The following is a 6,030-nucleotide window of genomic DNA, read 5'->3' on the forward strand; positions in this document are numbered from 1 at the left end:
TTTTGGAGGCTGAGTCTATTTGATGGTGAGTTTTGGAGAATACTAGTTTTCTTCATCAGACGTGATGTTATCTGGAAACTAACAGTTCACAGCTTTTATACACATTATACAGTGATCATCATAGGATCTTAACCCCTTCCCAACGCGCGCCGTACTAGTACGGCGCGTGCCGGGTCCTGGTGCATGGAGAGGGCTCGCGGGCTGAGCCCTCTCCATAGCCGGTAAGTCTTTGCTGCATATTGCATAGTGCTAGCACCGATCACGGGTGTTTTCACCTCGATCGCCGCCGGCAATGCTGCCAGCGGCTTCAAACGGGGAGCGGCGATCCGTCGCCATGGTAGCCTCGGGTGTTCCGAATACCCGAGGCTACTTCGTGTTAATCCATGCATTACAATGTGCTAATTGCACATTGTAATGAATGGGGAGTAAAATCCACATATACTGCCATACAGTAGTATGGCAGTATATGATAGGATCGTGCAGACACACTAGGGTTAGAGTACCCTAGGGAGTCAGAAAAATAGTAAAAGTAAAAATAAAAAAAATTATAATAAAAAAACGAAAAAAATTAAAATCACCCCCCTTTCCCTAGAACGGATATAAAAATAAATAAACAGTAAAAATCATAAACACATTAAGTAATGAAAACGCCATCAAAATTCGCAAAAAATGGCACTACCCACAGCTCCGTACACCAAAGTATGAAAAAGTTATTGGCGCCAGAAGATGGCAAAATAAAAAAAAAATATTTTCATTTTTTTAAATGTATAAAAACATTATAAAACCTATACAAATTTGGTATCCACGTGATTGTACCGACCCAAAGAATAAAGCAGACATGTCATTTGGGGCGCTCAGTGAAAGCTGTAAAATCCAAGCCCACAAGAATACGTCACAAATGTGGTTTTTCACCATTTTCACTGCATTTGGAATTTTTTTCCCACTTCCTAGTACATGCCATGGAATATTAAATACCGTCACTATGAAGTGCAATTTGTTACGCAGAAAATAGGCCATAACACAGCTCTTTATGTGGAAAAATAAAAAAGTTATAGATTTTTGAAGTTGGTGAGTGAAAAATGGAAGTGAAAAAACTAAAAAAGGCCAAGTCGTTAAGGGGTTAAAGGGGTATTCCCATTACAGCAAATTAATGTTATTGATTGTATTAAAAAGTTATACAATTTTTCCAATATATTTTCTGTATTAATTACTCACTGTTCTTTAGACCTCTGCTTGCTTTGATTCTATAGAAAGCTTCTATGTTTACATCAAGTGGATAGAAATCTGACCAGGGTCACACAGGTGCACGGCTCGTTATATCCCACAGCTCTGATTACTCTGTGCTACTAATGAGCCGTGCACCTGTGTGACCTTGGTCAGATTTCTATCCACTGGTAGTGAACATAGAAGCTTTCTATAAAATGACAGCAAGCAGAGATCTAAAGAACCATGAGGAATTGAGACAAAGTATATTGGAAAATTGTACAACTTTTTATAATACAAGCATTAACATAAATTTGCAGAATTGGGAATACCCCCTTAACTTTTTATTTTTTAATTATATACAGGACCATTCCAGTTACAGGCAGTCCCCGTGTTACATACAAGATAGGGTCTGTAGGTTTGTTCTTAAGTTGAATTTGTATGCAAGTCGGAACTGTATATTTTATCATTGTAATCCCAGCCAGAACTTTTTTTTTGGTCTCTGTGACAATTGGATTTAAAAAAATGTTGGGTTGTCATAAGAATCAGGAGTAACACTAAAGCTTCATTACAGACACATTTGTTGTTACAGCTGATCATTGTAGCCTAGGGCTAAAGTACAATAAATTACCATTATCCAAAGGTCCGTTTGTAACTAAGGGTCGTATGTAAGTCGAGTGTTCTTAAGTAGGGGACTCCCTGTATTTACAAATTAAAAGACTAAAAAAAACTTGTGAGGTGTGACAAGAGCTCTGGCTCTTATGTTAGTGGCCTCCAGTTCATACTTACTAGTGGGACATTGTACAGACATAACACCACGTTGGAAACCCTAATCCTATGTACCTGCTGTTATTGTGGGACAGGTATATTGTTTCCTGTGTGAATGTGCCGACACGTCCTACACCAGGGTGAGGGGCTGTTTTCTAAATGATTCTATAGATGCACATTGGATCCTTGGAGGACGAGCATAATTCTTTCTGAGAACATGCTTGTAATCCAAATTGCTTGTATAATCAAAGCAAGTTTTCCCATAGGAAATCAAGTAAACCAGACAATTGGTTCCACAATGACGAATACATTTGATTACAAGAAATCGCTAGTATATCAAACCAGGTTTTTCCATAAGAAATTATTCAAATGCAGACAATTTGTCCTTACACGTTATTTCTTATACTTTTTCCATATTGTGTTATACAATTTTGATCATGCAATGTTTGTATTATGAAATTTTGCTTGTAAATCAAGTACAATTTTTGTAAAATTAAAAAAGCTTATAGACAGGGTTAATTGTAATCCAAGGTTCCACTGTATAGTGAATTCCTGGCCAACCCCTTTAAGTGATTATGGTCTTTGGACAGATGTGGTGCTGACATAGGCAGCCATGCTAGTCCTATACATTTCCTTAGTGATGACTGGGCCTGTGGGGTGGACATATCCAGTGCACGGATTCACACGTCAGTCATGCAGAACATGAATAAACTATGCACACAATGTTTTACCATGTTTGTCAGATGCAGCCCACACACACATGGGTGTCTTCCTGATCTGCGTTGCTTTCTTCAGCCCATACTGGGCTTTAACCCTTTCTAGATTGGGGGAGGGTAAAAATTGCCAGAAATTCTGCAATGAGAACGTGTTCCCTTGTATGATTGTCAGGGACAGAATGTACCATAATTTGTTAAACAAAACCTGCGCTGGAGATGGAACATCCCGGGAAATCGTTCCTTTGAGACTTTAATACTTCAGTGGAAGTCATTGAGTTAGTAGAAATTGTAATATTTGAAACACAGAAGAGAGGCAAGGCCTGGATTTAGATGTTAGGAGATGGTAGGAACCCCACGTGTTTGCAAGCAAGTTTTTTGGGTGGCTCCATTATGGTTGCATTATATTAGGGGATAACTTCCAAAACAGTGAGGGTCCAATGACTCTTGGGCCGCATGCACAAGACCGTATGGGTGACGTATGTACAGCCGCAAGCTTGCAGCCATACGTATGTCCCTCATCAACGGCAATGGCAGGACATGTCCCATCTTTCCCCGTGTTATGGTCCGTACACCATGCATTGTTCTGGAGAGGAGAGGGGTCACCCCTCTCCACAACGCTGGATGTATTCTCCCCCGGATACGGTGCGACGGGTATACGTTCATGTGGCCTTAAAAGAAAGAAGAAGTTGCTCTATCATACAGGGATGCTTCATTCATTCTTTGCTGGAGCGATAGTCCCATAAAAGTTAACGCAGCCGCTGCATGGATGCCATTTATTCATACAAGTGACCGCTGTTCTTGTGATCAGTGAGATTCCTACTGATACCTGGATATAACTAGAATACCCTCCTAATCTGTTCTTATTGCCCTGGTTGATTTCATCTTCAATTTTCCACAATGCTTCACCTTCCTCTCATCTCACTCTATCGCCCATCTTCTATCTGCCAGTGATTTCAGATTATTTTCTTCCTTAATTTGAACCTCCCACTCTTCTCCAGGACTTCTCCCGAGTTGCACCAATTCTCTGGAATGCCCTTCCCTGTATTATCAGACTAATACCCAACCACCAAACATGCTCTGAAAATCCATCTCCTTAGGCAGATCTATCACATTCCCTACCTTTAGAAAATTTTAACTCTCTTCAACTACCCCATCCTGTGTCCTCTAATAACAACAAAAACCAACTACCTGCCTCAGTGTCCAAAGCCAAGCGTTGATTAATGGGATACATGCTAATAGCAGCACGCACCCTCATCACCAGGCTGTGGAAATCCACAAGGGCCCCTCATATATCCGACTAATGGCTTTTGCATTGATTAGAAGAACTTAGCCGATTCTCACAATACAGACACGGCCCCTCCGTGATTTGGGGCTCTTGGCTGACATTTAAACAATCACCTGCATTCTTAACTTGCTTCTACCCCTCTGCCTATACCTCAGGATAGATGGCTCTTAGCAGTCGTCCCTCCAGCCTGAGCACACTCGACGGAAGAGTGTGCTCCCAAAGTTACTCTCCCCCTACCCCCAGTGATTGCTGGTAATACTCCTAGTAGGAAGACTTCTTACATGACTTGATCTATGCTCTTTGTTCTCTCACTTACCCTGCTCTTTGCCAGGTGGCAATGCATACTATGTTTTTATGTCTGTATGCCTTCACACTGAAAGTCTACAAGTTTGTATTGAGATATATCACCTATTTTCAATTCTATGCGATGGACGTATGTTTCCCATATTCTGTATGTAACTAGCATTCAATAAAGAATGATAAAAAAAACAGATGCCAAGCTCCAGGCTTCTCTGCAGTCCCATTGATCTCAACTCTGTATATAAGATGGTGGTTGGTTTAAGAAGCAGTATTTTTAATTATTAAATAGTTTCTATTCTGTTCCTTTACAAGGAATGGCTGGACCATTATACAAGTTCTTATTCCTCATGTGTCATGCTCGTAGACTGTACGCTCTTGTGTCTCCCCTCATCCTCATAGACTGTAATCTCTTGTGTCACCCCCTCATCCTCATAGACTGTAAGCTCTTGTGTTACCCCCTCATCCTCATAGACTGTAAGCTCTTGTGTCCTCCCCTCATCCTCATAGACTGTAAGCTCTTGTGTCTCCCCCTCATCCTCATAGACTTTAAGCTCTTGTGTCTCCCCTCATCCTCATAGACTGTAATCTCTTGTGTCACCCCCTCATCCTCATAGACTGTAAGCTCTTGTGTTACCCCCTCATCCTCATAGACTGTAAGCTCTTGTGTCCTCCCCTCATCCTCATAGACTGTAAGCTCTTGTGTCTCCCCCTCATCCTCATAGACTTTAAGCTCTTGTGTCTCCCCTCATCCTCATAGACTGTAAGCTCTTGTGTCACCCCCTCATCCTCATAGACTGTAAGCTCTTGTGTCACCCCCTCATCCTCATAGACTGTAAGCTCTTGCGTCGTCCCCCTCATCCTCATAGACTGTAAGCTCTTGTGTCACCCCCTCATCCTCATAGACTGTAAGCTCTTGCTTACTAGGGTTTTTGTAACGTTCATACCTTCCACATGGATCTGTCTGTACATGGTGGAATAATATCTCCCCAACTATCATGGACCGAGTACAGAGCAGAGGAGAAGACTCCAAGCATCATGGTGACATATGATATAAGGAGTCCCTCGCTGATTATAATTTGGCACTGCTGTTTTGTGGAGCAGTAGGGACTCCTTGTATCATATGTAACTATGATGCCTGGAGTCCCATCCTCAGCACAGTCCATGATTCACAGCCCGAGCACAGAATTCTGCAGGAGCCCTATGTAGCATCTTCTAATGCTATTCACACACAAAAAAATACCAATCAATATTATTGAATGTCTTTATCATATCCCAAAATCCTGATGTCCAAAAGATAAGTACTGTATATTCTTGGGTATAAGCCGACCCAAGTATAAGCTGAGGCCCCTAATTTTACCACAAAAACCTGGGAAAACCTATTGACTCGAGTATAAGCCGAGGGTGGGAAATGCATTGGTCACAGCCTCCCCAGTATATAGCCAGCCAGACCCTGTCCCCTAGTATATAGCCAGCACCTTCCCCCCAGTATATAGCCTGCCAGCCCATATTCCCCAGTATTTAGCCAGACCCCTGCCCCTGTATATAGCCGGGAAGGTGAGTTTTGATAAATTATTTTTACTCAAGTATAAGGCGAGTTTGGGTTTTCAGCACATTTTTTGCGCTGAAAAACTAGGCTTATACTCGAGTATATTAGGTAACTGGTTCTGTTCACACTCTGCAGATGTGCATCAGACATTAAATTGACGGCAAACTTGTCCCATACATTAAAATGCAGCTGTATCTCCAGGAAGTGTCAGC

This window comes from Engystomops pustulosus, chromosome 4, assembly GCF_040894005.1.
Source record: "Engystomops pustulosus chromosome 4, aEngPut4.maternal, whole genome shotgun sequence".
NCBI lineage: Eukaryota > Metazoa > Chordata > Amphibia > Anura > Leptodactylidae > Engystomops > Engystomops pustulosus.